This window comes from Cyprinus carpio, unplaced genomic scaffold, assembly GCF_018340385.1.
Source record: "Cyprinus carpio isolate SPL01 unplaced genomic scaffold, ASM1834038v1 S000006628, whole genome shotgun sequence".
In the NCBI taxonomy this organism is placed as follows: Eukaryota; Metazoa; Chordata; class Actinopteri; order Cypriniformes; family Cyprinidae; genus Cyprinus; species Cyprinus carpio.
In genome coordinates this window covers 923520-943539 of record NW_024879260.1, presented here as the reverse complement: position 1 = coordinate 943539, position 20020 = coordinate 923520, and the positions used below count along the sequence as shown (strand labels likewise).

The following is a 20020-nucleotide window of genomic DNA, read 5'->3' as shown; positions in this document are numbered from 1 at the left end:
CTGCTCAGGAGATACAGAAATACATACGCCTTCAACCCATTATTATCTACTCTAGACGATGCTTGGGTAAAAGAATGGAGAGGTGAATGGGGTCAGTTCATAAATTGTTACAGTACTGTGCGTTCAACCATAATTGTTACTATATAATTTCAGCTTAGGAAAAAACATATTAATACCGTTTCTGTGTGTAAAGTTGTATCCAGTTTTACAATATTTGCCTGCCTAAAATGCCACCGCATAATTCAAAAGAAACAGTTTTTCAACTTAAATCAATACGTTTAATACAGTTGCAGAAGAAGTCTGTGGGAACCCCTCGGAATTAGTTGTTTTTTTTCTGTCCTATTGGTATCGTTACTGATCTTCAAGTCAGAAGTATAGACAAACACAATGTGCTTATGCTTACAAACACACAACAAACACACAATTATAATCTGTCATGTCCTTTACTGAACACATGCACAGTGATGTGGAAAAGATATTTCATGTGGTTTGAACTTTGGTTTGTTCTCTAAGCAGTTGAAAATTGCCCAATGTGTTCTTGCAGAGAAAAATCCGTCAGATCCTGCACATTGTTTTGCTCCAGACTATCTCTGTACTATTTAAACAACCGTAACTGTAAGATTTTAAAAGATCTTTTTCCACAGGAGACAACTGATGGACTAATAACAGTACGTAACAGCACTTATCAAAGGTTGAAAACATTTACTGGCTGCTCTAGGAAAATGTGAGGCGGGTTGTAAACTTTTTGAACATAAGATCACGGTCAAATTAGTACTTATTTTGTCTGTCTTTGAAAATGTAAGAATCTTCTGTAGCTTCCTTTAAAGATGTTTAAAGAAAAGTAGAAAAAAAACCCACATCGTCCTGTTCCAAAAAGTTGATTAAGAAAAGAAATAAGAAAAACAGAAAGTTCCCTGCTTTTTCTTGCCATTCCAAAATAAATCAGTGCTTTTAGTAAAATCATTAGATTTGCATTTAATCTATTTTTAATCCTCTAAAACGTGTCCCTAATTTACTGTACTCTTCCATTTAAGCGCTCAAGTTATAATATACATTATAAAAAAGACAGGAAAAATTCATTACACAGCTTTTTATTGTCTTAAATAACAACAATGAATGTAAAAACCAGAAACATACTTACTCTCTACACTCAGTTCAAAACATGTTAGAAGCGTCATCATTCAGAGACCAAAAGAGCAACAAGAAAATGCATTTTTGGTATTCCTAACAAAGATTCAAGCAACACCCATCAAGTAAACTACATATAGCACTTAGAAAACTGTCCCGAACATGCCCAAAACAACTGCACAGAGGTCAGTGCTCCAGTCCTTGATATAGTACCGTGTACAATGAGAACAAAAATGACATGTGACTTCAGTCAACTTAAGCTTCAAACTGATCGGTCTCTTTCTCCCCCAAAATAAAATAAGCACAGACAGGATGCCAGTTAATCCAAAGAGTCCTATTCAAAACATTGGCTGTATTCCAGTCCAGGAGGCCATCAGTGATGTGCTTGTCTCCACAGACCTCCACGATGGTCCACTCGCCCTGTTGGAGATGCAGCGTCCTCAGGAGAGAAGCTGGTCACAGTTGATGCTGTGTGGTGGATGTCCTCCAGTGGAGAAATAGCTCGGTCACCAGCGCGCTAATAATGTGTCCTGTTCGTGATGCCAAGTAGTCCTGTTCATTCAAAACAGTCGTCGAGACAAGGACAGCGTCTGCTTGATCAGATACTGTGCAAGGTTTAAATCCTCTTGGGACAAGAGTTTATGCATGCCCAGATTGGATTCTTGGGTCAGGAACAGTAGCTGTCGAAGCAGACTCCAGTCTTTCTATGCAAACTTACCGTCTTCCGCCTGTCCACTTGTTCGTTTAACGTCCTCTGTCTCTACTTCCTTTACCCTCCTGAGGTGACTTCCTCCTGTTGGGGATCATTGCTTCGGTCAGCATCCATAGCTTTGTTCGATTGGGCTTCTCCCAGGTCCAGCTAGCGTAAATGGGGGGACAGGGCTTTAGCACGCCCCCCGCGACGGTCATCGTGTGCAGGTTTGATACAATGTGTCACAACCATCCAAGTCCCCTAAAAATAATTGACAATACCTGCACAATGGACCAAGAGTTTTTATCCTTACGTGGGCGTCTTTTTTTTTATTTTTCCTGAAGACATGCGTGTTCTAGCTCCACATGATGTACAAAATCCACCCTAGTGCAACTGTGGTCCTCCATGATGCAATTAAGCTTGAAATATCAATCCTTTACAGACTAGATGAAAAAAAAAATATATACACTTTGTCTTAGGCAGTTTTCACTTTCATTGTCATCAAGATATGATTCAATGACCACATGCTTTACAATTTAAGCAAATGTGCAAATCCTACATTTCCATGGAGCAACTCCTGAATTTAGGATAAGGTGGACACCTGCCATAAAGGTGATGCACAGAAGAAAGCCTACACTGAATGTGTCTCTTTGTTCACAAGTGCTGTTAACAGTAACAGGACAAAAATCATGTTTTGCCAGCCACTGTTATATCCGCATAACTTTTGGTCACATACAAAAGATTATGATCTCTGTTCTGATCAAACTGAGCATTGGTTGTCCTAAATATAACATCGAAATGCAAGAAAGCACTACGCTTTTTTTTTTAGTTTATACTTTCTTAACTTAAAGATACAATGAAAAAAATGAAGGCATGCTGGCAACCCAGGTGCTTATTGCTTTACTTGGCAAGGATATGCTCTTGTTAAGATTAAAACTCCCCAAAAACCATTAACAGTGATTAGCATACATGATCAAGTGTGAAAACAAGAGAGACAGGGAGGAGGACCTTGAGATTGTTTTTTCAAAAACACAACATACAGGGAGGAAAAAAAAAATACTAATTCTGATACAGAAATACCAGTGAATTAAATGAAATCTACAAGCATATAAAATCTATGAGTTGAGGAAATGTTACTACTTACAGACATACAGATGGTGGGATTATTTGTGACATGAGAAATCAAACAAATCAAAAAACACATAAATGGATAACAAACATGGAATTTAATAAATGAATCCAAAATCCATAATGGGAAACCTAGTGTTGGCATGTCAGATTTCCGGGTTTGGGTGGACTTAAACAGACAGATTCTTGAAAAAACAAAAACAGCAATTAGGATCTACCATTGATATTGAGAGTCAAAACAGCTAAATTTGTTCTAAACCACCTTCAAAGAATCATGGAAGCTTAGCTCAACTGTCTATTTGTCCATATATATATATTTCTATGTATATATTTGCTGGCCCCAGGCTATATGTTCGAGCTTGCTTTTGCAATATAAAGGATCTTTATGACAAGGTCAGCATATAAATGACTGGGACTATGCGGAAGAAGCACCAACTATAGGTATGGATAATGAAAAACAAAAAATGATCTGAGGACTTAAGTGCCAATGGTACAACTGTGAGCTGCCCAGCCATGACACATAACAGATGGTCTGAATCAGCCTACGTCACCCCACGCAGCTAGAATTTTGCGGTTAAATATTAAGCTTTTTATCACCTTGTTAGTTGAGTATTTAGGCATATTTAGCGCCGCAGGAGAAGGCAATTTATTTGTGTGTATAGCTTATTTGAAATAGTCAATTGCAAAGGAATATAAATCTACATAGGAGCATGAAAGGAAGCGGGGAAATGGACCTGGCAGTAGCGTTCGACTATCTAAATCAATGGGCTATCAAGATTTAGCCCATATGAAGTATGAAAAAAAAACCCTTGGTGGAGGGGTCCCCCCCAAACAGGGAATTCTCTGAATAGGCTTAAATGATAATGAATCAGGTATGGTTGAGACTTGTAGTGAGAGTTTATGAGGCTGCAGTCAGGGGAGGATTGGGCCTCGCATGTTAGACATTGACCTGCTGGAGAGGTGGGTCCGGTGCGGCTCGCAGGTCAAGCTGCAGGCTCAGGTAAGTCTAGCCGCAATGGCAAGCTTTTCTGCTTTGTCTGATATTTTGGACTGGATGAGATGTGCCATATTGTTACACCAAGCGGAGGTCCAGGGTGGACTAGGGGGGACGCTCCTGAGCAGGAACTCCTTGGTGTCTTGTCTGCCACTAGGAGGCATCTGATTGCTTAGTTAGCACAAGTCATTCTGTGGAGATCCCTGGAACCTCTGTCTGGAATACTGCAGGTTTGGGCTCTTGTTATTTGCTGGTGGTGTGGGTATGTATTTTAGGTTGTGCCTCCCTGTGCTTGTGGACTGCTGGGAGCGGTAGGCTGTCTGAGGAATTGGTGAGGTGCAAAAAGCCAAGGGACATAACCTGTGCAAAGGAATCACTTGACGGGTGGTCGGAGGTATGGGCACGAGTGATGTGTTGGTATATTCTATGTCTCCAGCCCACATTATTCCACCGAGCGTATTAAACCGAGCGACGATAGTGAGAAGATGATTGGTACTCTGGTTGACTCATTCTCTTGTGTCCCGAAGGATCTCAAATGCAAGGTGCACAATACCTGAAAAAACTGTGGGAGGTGCTCTGCAATTTGGTGTGGAGCATTCCCTCTCGGTGAAACAACTCAACTTTCTGTATTCTTCATCTTCAGTCTCCCGCCCGTCTTCCTTCTCCTCTTGTCTTCAAAGAGAAAAGTTGGTGGTCCTGCACGCCCTTCAAGTTTTGTAATGTAGTATATATTTTACAATGGGTTACTCCGCCACTGGCACCTCATCCTTTCTAATCAAAGATACGTGGCCATTTGAAGCCCACGACCTATTCTTTCACTTGGATGTTTCGGCCTCTAGGTCCTCTGAGCCGTGTATAGATTCTGTATACACGTAGTTGTATCTAGTCCCACTCTCGTAAATATTTGAGCCTCATCAGGTGTGCTGGTTGCTCACTGTGCTGCGATCCAGGAAGTATCGGGCAACGACTTTGAGTCCCACACTTCGTGAAAAGCCACGCATCATTGAACAACAGTCGTCATCTTGGGATGTCCCAACCAGCATCATAAGAATCTGACGTGGCTTGGTTTATTGTCATTCAGAAAGACAGTCGTGGCACTGCCAGTCTTCTGGAATCTGGGCTAACTTGGGGATTGAAAGCCCTTCCCATGATTACCATAAGGGGTATTATGCACTTGCTCCCAGGACTGGAGGTTGGAAGGAGGAGGGAAGGTCTGAGTCCTTTGAGGAGTTCATGGAAGAGAGGACTTGATCTGGTCCCGTGACATGGTTGGAATGGCATGGTCCTGTGGCCAGTTTACTTCCGCTTATCTCACTCTCTGCCAGAAAGTACATGGATGCATGGTCTGGAGTAACTGACTGAGTCTTCACTTCTGTGCTACTTAATTTACTCGCTAGATCACTGCTTTTCTCCATATCCTGAACCTTAGCGGAAGCTGCGATATACCCTCAGGAACTGTTTCTTGCTGGTCTAGTACTAGCTGGGCTGACTAGTGAATGCTGCTCCCAGGGAAGAAGGAACTTTGGAACTCTCCAGACAAGATGTGACCAGTTCCTTACTTCTTGTCTTACCTTCGCTAGAATCTGGATTTAACTTCTGAGTGTCCCTTTTTAGAGTCTGAATTGTTTAGGGCTGGATACTGAATCTTTCAAAGCAGTGCCTGGCTTTTTTTAGAGCCAGCAGGAGTTTTGCCGGCCCCTGAGGATTTTAGAGATTGATTTGTTGGAAGTGTTTTGGAGCCTTCTGTTTAGGTCCTGTTTTGTTTGGGACAGAAGGTGACTGCCTGGAGGAAGACGTGGAAGCTTTGACACTGGGCCTTGACTCAGGGATGGCCTTTGTGGTCTTCTTGTACGTTGCAGGTTTAGATAATCTTTCTCTACCTCTTTTCTTGGGGAAGCAGGCTTTCTAGAGCTATGGGCTGAACCAGGTCTGGATGAAGCTGTTTAAAAGAGGAAACAGACTTGAACTCATTATTGTCAATAACAAATTACTTTTAGATCCATTCTGAAGCTTGAGTATTTCTTACCAAGGTTCTCTGACACAGTGCTTTTGCTCTTTGGATCTGAGCGGGATGCCGGAACTCCAGGTACCGCACGGATGGTTGTAGTAGGTTTAGTCTTGGTTGATTATTAGTGGGGGCTGTAAGCAAAATGAAGGATCAAAGAACTATAAACTGGAAGAGAAAGTGGAGATAGTAAAAAATAGTATTGCAAGTGTGAGGATCACAGCCTTGTTGTTAACATAACTCACCTGCTAGTCTTGTCAGTGTCTGGTTTTTGAGCAGGTTTGGTCAGAGGAGATTTTGTTGTTGCCTTGGCTTGAAGTTTTGACCTGAGACCTACATTATAAAATGATTATTAAGTTTTTACATCCACACAGCATTTTTATAAATGACATTGCATGTTGACAACACAGAAAATAGTTATTTAAAAACAATCATTTAAAACATTTTTTAACGTAAAGCCCATTAATCTAATTAAACAGAGCACTTATCCATCAAAGTCATGGTCTCAACATTGTCTGCACAAAAAAGAAATAAATAAATAGTGATATTTTTTGTACCTTATTGTAAACTGGTATTTGTCCTGCAGAACCTCTGTGCTATCTAAACCTGTATTCCTTAAGAACTGTGAGCAAGGTAACAGGCATGTACAATTTTAGTAGTGCTAAGCAGCTTAATGATGAGCTAAAACCTACTCTGCTGAGCAAAGTCTCTCTGAGTCACAGAGAAGTCAGTACCAAGCAAACACCAACTAATGAGCAGGGAAAAAGGGAAGAGATACTATATCTATATTTTTATCTCTGGATTTCAAGGTTCATAATTTTCTCTCCCTCTCAACTGCAGTACATTCCTTCTTTCCCTTGCCTTCCTTTCCTGTTCTAATTTTCTAACTTTTATTGAAACTCAGAAGCACAGATCATACTATTAATTAACTTTTACTTACAGGGACAGAAGAGTAAAACCTGAGGAGGTAATCTCCCAATATCAAGAGCTAACATGGGAAACTGAGCATAGCTTCTTGACTTCCAAGGACTTACAGCTGTTTTCAGATCTGAATTTCTGCTCGATCTGTTCACTGCCTCTGGCTTTGCTGGATACCTCCACTCTCACAGTAAAACAAGGGACGTAGCTTGAGAATGTAGTAGAGTTTAAATTTGTCTAAAGCATGGCCGGACTGGGATGCAATTTCAGGCCGTAGAAAATAATTAAAGGTTCTCTCTTGAACTGCACCTTCACTTCCCTTTCCCTTCTCTTAATTTTCCCCAATATCTCTCTCTCCCCCTTTTTTTTAATTGTACCTCACCATTAGGTCTACTGTTATGAACAGAACTTTGGTCCATTGCCATTGTTAGCCCAGAATGTTATTTATCTTAAAATGACTTAAATGCCCAAGATTTAACAAACCTACAGTATATTTCATACAAATATTTTAAAACACATTTTCTAAAGTGCCTAAATGTCAAAATTAGTACAATATCTTTATTGAAAAATCCTAATATTAAACACACTATTGCATTATGAGGCTGCAACTCATATTTTTGTGTTGCTGTCTGCTCTAGCTATCTCCCTATACAATAAATCCATATATCTGTCTGCTAAATTAGCTATTCTGCTAAAATAATGATGCCTATCAATAATGGGGTGCTCCTGATAGCCTAATAGCAATTTAATAGCCTACTCAACTAGGTTAATAAAGACAAAACTACAGAAGCGTATTTACTGATTGAAACTGACCTGCAGTTGAAGCCCTGAACAGGTCAGTAATTTTGCTACATTTCACTGCTTCTTCTGGCCGCTTCCTCTCCTTCCTCAAGTCAGCGCATCATTTACTCTGTTCGAAACCGTTTGACGGAAGCGCACGACAGACGAGCTGATTCGTATAGCACTGCCAGTAAAGACTAACCAATTTAGTCAATTTACTATCGATTTATTATCGAATGACAAAATCAGAAATTATCACTTTGGTACATTGGGAAGGCAAAAATATTAACAATAATAACAAAAAAAAACATTTGAATTCTCCCGTTGGCCAGTCCGGGCCTGGTCTAAAGGTAATTATGAATCCAATTCACCTGTTGGTGTACTGTGGCCATTCTTGCGAGGACTCCCAGCGCTGTAGTCTGGTGAGGTGCTGCCAGAGTTAGATGGAGTATTCTGAGCATTGCTGGCTGATTCCTGAGGCAGATCTTCCCTGAACATTGTGTCCTTCTGCACTTTTCCTCCTTTAGTCTGGCCTGCCGAGAGATCAGACCCAGCAGGGGAAGACTTTGGCCTTGCTCCTGGGTTCGGCTTCCTGTCCATCACCGTCTTCCCTGTGGGTGAACCACGTGCACTTGAAGCGGTGGAATTCTCCCGCTGAGCACCACCACCAGTGCCATTCAACACTGGTTTAACAGTAGACGTAGTCTTGGTTTTAGCTGGCGTTTGAGTTGGCTTAGCCTTATCATTTTTACTTCTGAGTGAGGTCTTGTTACTAGATTTTGTTTTGCCAGAAGGAGCCCTGTGAGCTGTTGGCCCCAGAGCATCAGGACTTCATGGTGCCTGATGCTGCAGCTACAGATCTTGCAGGGAAGCACGTGGACCCTGTGATACCTTAATAGGAGGATGAGTAGGGCTATCACAGGAGATGAAGTGTTCGAAAGGCATTTTGTAGGTTTGGGGTTGCTGCAGAAGAAGGGAGAGAGACGGAGAGAGAAACAAAATACTATGATGGCTTTGCTCATTATTAACCGATCAGCAACCCATTTGACACAGTAATCTCAGATGTATAAGAACATAGAGACAAAGCCATGGTCTTTGGATTAAAGGCTAAAAAGCACATTCTTAAAAAAAAAAAAAAAAAAAAAAAAAAAAAGGGCAGCTGTTTCCATAGCCCACGGTCTCTGTATCCATATAACTTTGGTCATATATACATATTGTTTATTTAAAGTTCAATAATGGGGTGTTTTTTCATCTGCCCTTGTCAAGCCAGTAGTCCCTGTCTATATTTAGGCACCGAAACACATGCATATTTATACTTTCTATGGGCTTCTTATCAGGCCGTCCTTATTGTTGAGCCCTGACAACAGCAGCTTCAAAACTCATAGTGACAACTGTTATACAGCTGATATGATTCTGTCATCTTTAAAGAACAGAACTCTTGTAAAGACTAAAAAAAGCAAACAAATATGGACCTTTTCTTTAAGAAAATATTTCTCACAGGGAATCCAGCTATGTTTTCAGGATCAGTAATTCTGCAGCACCTTCCCCTGAATCAACCTTAACGTTGTTGTGATGAGACAGAGCTCATTTAACAGCCATTTAATTTCAGTTTCAGCTTGTCTTTCAGTAAAAGAAAACATTATAAAATCAGAACTAACAGTTCTAACAGAGCCTATGCCAGTAAATCACTTTATTTGTAGTGGTCAACTGATATTGTGTTTTATAATAGCTGATGCTGATATAGATATCTAAAAAGCAGACAGGCTGAAAAAATGCAGATAGATACACCAGATAGAATGTATTTTAATTGTACATAATATTTCATCAATATAATAAAAATAATAATAATAAAATTACTTCTGTTTATTTGTGATGCAGAAACTCTCAGAATGACCAAATATTGGCTAATTAATCAACCTGGGCCAAAATATCTGTATGTATCCCATCATTTTTCAGTTTTACCAAAATAAGCAACAGAATAAAAATTACCTGAGAGCTGGTGAGCACAGGTTTTTTTCCAAGCCGTCTACAGTCTCCTTTATCAAGAGCAGCTGAGAGGGTTGGTGGAGGGAGGAAGAAAATAAAGACTAATTTTAGATTACAGACAGCTTCAGTTTAATTAGAACATCCACTCCTGCATAATCACCGTTTGCCAAACATTTCCTCAATCAGACACGCAAATACTTGCAATCTGAGACAACCTGATCAGTAAAAGTGGCAGCGCAGCTCTGCAGAGATCCACTGATTTCCTACTCCTTCATCTCAGATAGAGACAGCGCAGATCTAGCCTTTGATCATCTCACAGCTTATCCAGAGCATTCTTTAAATCATCAGAAAATAAAAACAAAGACCTAGGCTTTGTTCCCAGCAATATATTTGAGCTCTGATTTCACTGCTGTCATCCACGAAATCAATCCAAATCATGGATCAAACAGCTCCTGTAAAGGAATGCAGCTGGAGCGTTTGTGATTGCTGTTGCACGATGAATGCTTTGCATATGAGTCACCGGCATTTGCATGTCTTCACATATGCGAGGAAATCATTTTAGACAGCATGATCTTGACACCTAAAGCAATGCATAATTTATGCATAGCATATATGTTTCCACCTGCAGAAAAGCACAACACAAAAATCCACTGTATCTCATTGTGGACTCCATTCTCCGACCCCCCCCCTTTAGAAATGCTTAATGTTTTGATGTGACTGTATTCTAGATCTCTGGGTCATATTAAAGGACCGTTGTTGAAGGACTGACAGGAGCTGGAGTTTATCTCTCACCACAGCACTGGCTACCCAATATGCATGCAAAGGAGGGCTCTTCATCACTGCATGGACCCACTAAAAAAAAAACCTAACAAATACCCCCATCCTCCTCCACACATGTACACAAGCGCATTCTGACTGCTGCATGGTTTTGAAAGCTGTTCATTTCTTATGATCTTCTCTCTTATCCTCCTCTATTTTATACTTTACTTTCTTCCCACATTATTTACGTTTAAATTCCATTCCCATTTCTTTTGCTATTGCTACATTCTTACCTTTTCTCCTTCCTCTCCTTACCTGCGAGTATTTTTTCTCGATATCTGGGTTGTAGTGCGTCCCATCCTTGTGTGTGCCGCACTGCCAAGAAGGACGGGGTGTGAGAGCAGGAAGGTCCAGAGCTTCGTGCGCAGCAAACACAGCTCACGCCTGAATGGCTACGGAGGGACAGAATGAGTGAGAGAGGGTGAGCAGTCAGAGAAAAAGAGAAGCGAGAGAGAAGGAGGGGAAGGTGGATACAACAGCAGGAGAACAGGGAGCGAATCAGCAGCGGCTTCAAAGGCTGGTTGTCTTGGCACACCGATCGCCGTTGCCTCCCTCTACCCTTAACAGGATCCTTTTTCCAGCTAATCGGATGAGTCAGTAGCAGAGGCTTGTGTTCCCGCCTTCTGCACCGAATGTTCATTAAAAAAACAAGAGAACCTCTGTATTTTTCAGGGATTCTGCCTCAGCCTTTCCATCCACAGTTTAGTTTTCTCCCAAGTCCCTCCCTGCCTTCCTCTATAATGGACATGGAACCAGATTAGACATGGCCACACCCACGACTCTTGGTCTTCTCAGACTAATCCATTCTGCCATTTCCCCTGGGATGTGAATGAACTCACAAAGAGACAGGAAGCGACAGAGATTGGCCAGAGAGAAATATAGAAAATCAGAAAATGACTATAAGTATGAGAGGTGGAGTTGTTTACCATGACCTTTTCTATTTGTAAGTGTCACTTTACTGTAATCCGGCCTGGCCACGTACAACATTTATCCTCCCGGGTTTAAATCCCAGGATCAAAATGAAGCACTTTTGAAACACATGCCATTAAATACAGAGAATGTGACACTCATGCAGACCGGTTGCTGCAGGTATGCACTACTTGATGAAGCACAGAAAATCTATCTATCAAGTTTTATAATAACTACTGTACACCACTGATGCAGTTAACATTTTAAAATTAACATGAAATCATGATGTACCTTTTAAACGCATGTATTTATTTGTGCATGTTTTCAATTTTTTTATGAAAATGTAATGACAAAGTCTGAAATGGTTGTTCTTTTTAGCTGTAGCTGTCACAAATCCTACTTTTACAACAGTTTTCCCTTAACCACTATTCTGGTATGCCCAGTGCACAGTAGTGCCACCATGCTTTAAATATCCTGTTTCAACTTGGAAAAGTAAAACATGTATGTAAATGTACTGTAAATACAGAATGTCACCACCTTTCAATATGAAAATTGATACAAGATGAATTTAATTATGTATTCCTCAATTTACGTTATATTTTACCAAAACAGAACAGAGAGTTCTGATCTGGATTGCTTAATAAATAATGTTTAAATGAAAATCTGTATAAAAACGTGTTTATAAAACAAGGCATCTGGTGGCTGTGCTGTATTTTTAATATAGTTAAGGTTGAAGGGGCTGCAGGTAGTCTCTGACAAACAACAGACCGGAAGTCATTTATTTCCAGTGGAGAGTATTATGGGAGCTGTGTAAGGTTCTGACCATATGAGCATACAGAAATTTCAGATCAGATTTGCACCTGCACCACATGTGACTGGTTCACTGCATGTGATGCTTTCCAATCAAAATATGATTGCAAGGAGAAAATAACCAATACTTTTGCACTAAAAACTCTATTTTTTTAAACACTATTTCTACAGAATTATGTAAAATGAACTGTTTCTTATTTCAAAATAATTATTTTATAATAAATTGCATAATTATTATGAAAAACCGAACTATGCTTTTCTTTCAAACGTATTAGCTGTTCATTGTTCTGTGTGGAATATATAACAGCCATCTCGTTTGGCTCAATAAAATTTGAAAGGAATTCATTTTACTAAATGAATCTGAGTTGTAATTAAATGCTGCTTGTAGTGTTTCGTGTGTCTTTGTTTCCCTCCACTTCCTCCTGATTGGCTTGGTCTTCTGTGATAACACTATCTAGCTCATTTCGGGTCACCCGCTTCAGGCCGGGATTCACAGCAGTGAACATGGTCACAGGCATTCTCTCGACAGTAATGCCCGCCCGCCACGGCGCAACGCTATGCACACCTTCCTCCAGATAGATTGGGTCACGTGTGAACTGCCTCGGTCGAGCAACATTACACCGCCTCTGCACTGTTCACAGCTGACAAAACATTAATATCATTGCCTAAACATCATTATGGGTCGTACCCTTCGGAATCATGAAAGGCAGCGGTGTGTGTGACCCGGAGGTGTGTGACAATCCATCTGCAGACACTGTTCGTGCAGTTCACTAGCCAGACCTCAGCACCTGCTGGGGCCCATTTGTGATTCACCGCTCCGGCAGGTGCCAAGCCGCTGCTCGCTGCCTACAACACTACAGATACTAACACTCTGCAGAGTCCTGAAACACACTCACGAATGTTACACCATACTTCTGCCAACTCTGAAAAACATCTTCATAGACACACGGTCTCATTCATAGCATCCATCTTTCCTGCTCTCATCGGCTGTTGCACTGCTATGAACTGCACATTCCAGTGTAATCCATAATGCGTCAGCCTGGTTTACATCAAGGCTGGGAAATCATGAGGGGAAAACCCAGTGTTATACAACTAACACTTGGCTGGCTGCACTGCAGCGTTGTAGTGGAGTTCTGGGTCTGTGTGTCTGCGTGAAAGAGAATTTTACGGGGACGGCCAGGATCGCTATGGGTTACACGCGAATAGAGTCTATGTTTGTGGCTTAGTCGTGCCGCGACATTCACACACACACAAAGCCACTCAATCAAGACCTCTAATTAGCTCTTTAAGTCATATAGCCAAGTCCCTCAAAACACAGAGGCCACAGCTCATCTCATCAATGTCTTATTTTACTAGGATGCAGACAGGAACAGAAGGACAGTAAGGAATGAAAGGAAACATGGGGGTTTTTTTGTCTATGCTGTTTCCCACTAGAAAAATGACATATAAACATATTGAATAATATCTTCGCCTGATTATCATTAGATGAGGGCAATGTAAAAACAAATGTCAAAGGGAAGAGTCCCGCACCCAAAGAGAAAACAAATATGTGTCTGAGTGAGTTACACACCAATGTTTTTTGGTGATAGTCTTAAGGCATCTCCTCTGTAGCTCCGGAGGGAGGAGGGCAAGTTCTTTCTGACCAGCACTGCAACAAAGGGCTCAGCTACACATCTGTGGATTGTAACAACCGCAAGAGCGTAGCTTTTATCGTTATTTTTTTCTTCAAAAGAAGTCAAAATTTTTTTAGCAGTTCGGTCGCCTGCACCATTCCCATGCCAAGCTACAAATAGTTTTTGGCCACTTGTGACTTTAAGTTACAGTGAAATGAAACTTCTGTCAGCAAAGTCGGTCGCGGGACGGTTCGCAGCACAGGGCATAGACTACCCACTTTGGTGGCATTCCAACCCTGCAGTGTGCGGCGGCAGATCCTCTTAAAAGGAGACGTATTGAAGAATATCTTGTTTACGCCATAAATCCAGTTATTGGTACCATAATAAATTATTCTGTAAGGGACTTCACAAATGCTAGAAACTGGACCAAAAATTTGTAAAGGTTTATTCAAGTACAACTTCATGTTCCATCACATAAAAGCTATTGTACATACTAGAAGGACTTGGAAATATGGTTTTGCCATAGTCCTATGAAGTATTTTTTTGTAGCACTTTTATTGGTTTTTAGTGTAGTCCTTTTTTGGATCTTGTCAGCATTATATCTGTCAATATAAAAAACATCTGTTAAATATTGATTGCCCAAAACATCTGGTTCAAACAATGAGCGAACAATCATGTCAAACAGCATGTGAAAATGATAATAGCACAGCTTTAGGGCAGGAGAAACAACCAAATCTTAAGGGATAGTTCACTCAAAAATAAAAAATGTTGCCATCAATGTCTCGCACTCATGTTGTTCCAAACCTGGTAAAGGTTTCTGTCTTACCATGTTAGAACATAATAGAAGTTATTTTGAAGAATGTGCCTGATTAATCAAAGAGTTGATGGCGGCTCCATTGACTTCCATAGTATTTCTCTTTTCCCTGCTATGGAAGTCAGTGGGCACCAACAACTGTTATAGTTCATTCATAATTTCTTCAAAATATCTTCTTTGTGCTCAGCACAGCAAGGCAAGAAAACGCACAGTACAGGTTTTGAAACGACATGAGGGTGAGTAAATGATGACACAATAGCATTATATACTAATTAGCAAATCTCAACTGGTTGATAATTTATGTCAGTGTCAAATGTAAACTGCTCTAACCTTCTAAATGTGGACTATATGATGCATTTAGGTATTAAAAACATTATCATTATGATTGAAGCTGCTATGAAACATGCCTATAGGTGTATTGTGAAAAGCCTACATAACAAATAACAGGGTATAACAGGGATCTAGGTTAGTAGACCACTATGGCTGTAGTTCTCTGCAGTAGTGCCTGCGTCTGATCTGACACCATTAGATCATTTGAGTGCTGTACTGAGAAGCCTCTCCTCCTGAGGCGATGAAACCCTTCCCTCTCCTAACCACGGCGGAGGCAGCACCAAAACATTCACAGAAACAACACAACGCAACACAGTCCCTCTCCTCTCTCTGGAAAAAGTCCCGACCTACATTCACAACGCCTCTCTGAAGCTGCTTTACCGCAGTGCGCTGATTCTCACTGTCAAAGGGGACAAAAAAATTCCAAAAGACGACAGAGCATGACTAATTAAAGTGATTTATGGTGATGATATGACATGATTAAAGGTCAGTATTTATTTTTTTCATGCTGTGCAAGTGGTCAGTCAAAGAATCTTGGGACATATACTAATTAAATATTTCCTATCTTTTTATCCCTACAACATTCAGAGTTTTAAAAGCAAAGAAGATGACGTTGATGTAGATATATTTTTTTCTTTTTATGTATTGTGGTTTCTTTTTTTTTTTTTTTTTTTTTGGCATGCGTTCCCACACGCTAAAGATGGTGATAAGAAGTTTTCATTTTAACTGTCGGTTGCTTTTTGTACTGCTCTTTTAGACGTCCCTTTTACACCATGTTGACACAAACAAATTGTTGACGACTGTGCTTGGTGTCTCAGTCACATACAAGAGTTCAAATAGCAATATCGTTCTGTATAATAGGGGGTGAACTAGGATATTTTTCAACTGTCTGCCAAACGGGTAACAGAAACAGCTTCCTGGCTGAAAATACTTCAAAATTCAAATAAATTCAAATTCAGAATGACTAAACGGTTATAAAAACACAGTGTAGACTTTTATTAACTCATAAATGTGTCTTTAAACAACAACAGCAGGTTCAATCCTGTCACCATGATGCAAACCATGAATAATCAACGCGACACACATACCAGTCAGTATGTTCTTTATCAGGTTTTTATTTGATTTTGCGGCTGGCTTTTCCCTCTATTGTTTTTTTCTGTATAAAACATGGACAGGTGTATGTTGACTGTTCTCATGCAGTGATAATGCCAGTCTACAGTAACAGTTGGTGCCTCTCAAGTTAAAAAAATAAGTTTCAGCGTTCCCATCTCTCTAGTCATGTTTTACCTATTCACTTGCCTGCGTTGCTCTTTGGCAACAAAAAAGCGATTCTGGAGGTGTGTTCAGCAGTGGGGCGTTGGTGCAGCTTTATAGCCTGTCGAGACGTTGTATCCGGGTAGGGGGCCTTCACACATTTACGTCCATTGTGAGCGGGAGATGGTTGTAATCACTTTCCGCCACCATTAGCATTCTTTTTTTCTCTTACACCTGTTATCACCCACCGGCGAATATTGTCAAAGTGGTCTAATTCTAACATTTGCCAATATTTCTATTCAAAATCGCGATTCCTCGATTTCTATAAAGAGTGAGCGGAGAATCAGGTGCTGGCTACATGTGGCGCTGGTGCGGCAGAGGACTGGGTACACGCGTGAGGTACACACGATTAATAATAAAATCGCAGGGCTTATGTGTTTAGGTCTTCTACATCAATCATGGTGAGTTTTTTGAACATTCTTAAGCATGTCAACTGCTGTACACCAAATACACAAAGATGCTATAACATTCAGTGCAGTAGGACGCCCTTTGATAAATTTTATCTGCAAAACGATTGCAGCCACCTTTGTGACAGAACATAACCCAGAATAAAAGCATTTTTGAAACCTGTATTATTTATTGGATTTATTGTCAGTAGTCCATTGATTTCTTAGTTAGTACGATTCAGTTGCACTGTTACAGGTGTCACTTTGCATATGAACTCTAATGGAGGCAGTACAATCAGAAGAGAAGGCGAGAGTGATTTTTAGAAAGCAAGTATTTAAAGCAGTTAGCAGTACCCCAGATAGTGCAGAAGAAAATCATCACCTCACACAGGATCAACGTTATAGATCCTGCAGGCCTTATACAGATTGCGTACTGGCCAGTCACTCCAGTATAGATCTCTGAAATCCCATCACGTGACTGCGGGGCAGAAAATTGAGTAGGAGGCCTGACTCTGAGTTATTCACCACCGTCATCATTCTAAAATAATTTTAGTGGGAGTGATAGCGCTGATATATGCCTGATGGACGGGCTAGAGTTATCATCGGGGTCGATTCGCGGCTTGACAGCTGTTTTGTTTTAATGTACATTTATTGTCAACTAAAGTCCTTAAATTTAACTGTCTCTAACTGGTCATGAAAGCTAACAATTGGCAAAAGTTTTTCAGAATTGGCTTACTGTCCAATTTAGTCACATGCTTACCCAGTGAAAGTGATGGATAAATCCTACGCAGATAAGGTGATTGAAATTGTAAGCCATTCTACTTCTTGTGATGGGTGAAATTGTTATGGTCACTGAATGCTCGGAACAAGTTGAAAATCACCCCGGATCAATATCTACAGTGAAAAGCCAATGTGAACACCTCAGGAAAACTGACTGTATCGTGGATCTATATACCCACTCTTAACAATGAAAGTGAATGTGCTTTGAATAAGGTTCTTTCTCAGCGATGCCATAGAAGAACCATTTTTTGGCATGCCACAACGAATATGTTCAGGTGATTCCAGGTTTCTTAAAGAACAATCTCGTTCTTACCTTTTGTAATAATATGAAGAAGCTTCTTTCGCCACAAAGAAACTTCGCCTGTGAAACAGAAAGGTTCTTCAGATCGTTAAAGGTGTTCTTTCTTGAAAGCCATTGTCTATGACAAAAAGGTTCTTCTATCTATGGTGGCATCGTGAAACAACGTTATTTTTTTTTAAGAGTTTAGGGTGGGCATGATCTATACAATTTGCAAAGTCTGGACCCCTGAATTATTAACACAAAAATTATAGAATTTTAGTTGATTAACGAAGACGTAGGTTCATAAAGTGTGAGGCATGTTTTGTTTTTGTTATTGAACTTCTAATTTTTCTATATTATATATTTATAGTGGTTTTTGAATTTGTTTTTGATGGGGCGCGTTTGCAATACTACTAATATTTGTTGTTGTGTCGAGTTGAGACGGTATAAAAAAAAATTACACTGGAATAACATCGATATGCTATGCGTGTCACGAGGAGAATTGCCCAACAATATGTAATGGTTATGGGGGGGAAAAGGTGAATGCATTATTTCATATCATTAAGTGGAGGGGGGCGTGGGTCAAGGTCTGTGTGGTGTGTGGATTTTTTCTATCCATCAATGATGGAGGCTGTGTGTTTTATCCCACAGGAATCACTAACACAAAAATGCGTTCCCCATTTCTACAATAATAGTAAGCGACACATATACTGTAGCAATGTGGAGATTTCTCTTTCAAAAAACTTAACAAAAAAAAAAAATCTTTAGCACTCCCCCAAAGCTTTTAAAGAGTTTTACTGTCCAAATACGTCGTATGGTGATCGGCTTGGGCATTTGTGCTGTGGGCCAAAAAAAACGAAAGTCTTCGCATGCCATTAATCAAGCGCGGTCGGGTGAGGGGGTCGCCGGGCGAACGTGTGTGTAAAGGTCAAATGATGTGGAGACGAGTGATGAAGGGAGCTAAGGCAAGTGCCGTCTTTCTTCTCTGTGTAGAGAATTGAAATACTGGCTGAACGTACAAAGCCTTGGGTATGTCTTAAATCATTTCCTTGAAAAGGGGGGAGTGAGAATGAGAACACTCAGAAGCACAAACAAAAATGTTTCTACCACGAATTGCGAGCAGGCGGTCAAACCACTCTGCTTCTGGACTTTTTTACTGCTTTTGTACCAAAGCGCTTACTGGTCAATGACAATCTGCACTTGCTTGGGTAAACATGGTGTGAGTCTGACGCAGAACTTCTATTCTACAGAGAAGAAGAAAATAATGGCTGTAGAAAGATATGTTATACCATATCACGACAACTTAACATGAGAGGAATCCTCGTCTGACAGCCACAACACAGGGATTAAGCGCCCATTTTGGCTGACAAATTAACTGCTTTACAAAAACAAAAAAAAAGCTGCAAACCACTCTGCCCAGACTTTACTCGCGCACAAATACAACTCACTATAAGTTGTCCCTAAAGGCTAATAAACGACAAGACGATAGTACTATTGGCATCTACCTTGACAACAGACCTCCTTGCTTAAAAAAGGACTATTGACCAATCCTTCACCTTTAATAGGAACGAATGTGTGTGCCGTGAAGTCCCATACTCTTCTCTTACAGTGGGGAAAGAAACCGGCAATAGTCCTCGATGTCAGAACCATCTCAGGCCACGTCCTTTCATCCCCTCCAGACCCAGCATGTCTGCTGATAACACTGAAACCTGACTGAACTCATAAGACAAACAAACAATACGTCTTGACATTCCTTTGAAATCTGACTAAAGCCATTGCATTTTTTGCATTACTGTAACACACTGGAAGAAAGGAAATGTCACTAACAGAGGGTGTTTTACCTGGACATTGTTCCTGGTGGGATAGTCACGATGCACCGTACATGAAAATGAAAGCAGAATGTCCATTTCATCTGTACCAAGGATGATTGATTAAAAAAAACAAACACAAACAAAAAAAACACATTCAGATCATGACATTTTGACACGCTATAAAAAAAACAATTTAACAATGACGGTCTAATTTTTTAACATTATTAAGCATTTTTAATATATTTGTCTATAAAATGTATCTACTTTGTTAATTTAAATAGTAAAAAAAGAAAAGTGTAGTTTGTAGTTAACTTGCGAAAATAAAAATAAATCTCTGTTTTTTTTTCCTTCTCAAAGTAGTGCTGTTAAGACCCATTAAATTGGCCCCGCACCAGGGCTTGAGACCGGTCCAAGAAACGAAAACGGAAAAAAATCTTCGGAAATACCGAAACAGACAAAATTTTGACAGGAACAGAACCAGAAACAGAAACACTTAATAAAAATTTTTATAGTTATGAACAAGA

At 40.2% G+C, this 20020-nt stretch overlaps 1 pseudogene; it reads right to left on the bottom strand.

Moving 5' to 3' along the window:
* Positions 1 to 1501: 1501 nt before the first annotated feature.
* LOC122144272 overlaps positions 1502 to 20020 on the bottom strand; it is a 31470-nt pseudogene continuing 12951 nt past the window's right edge.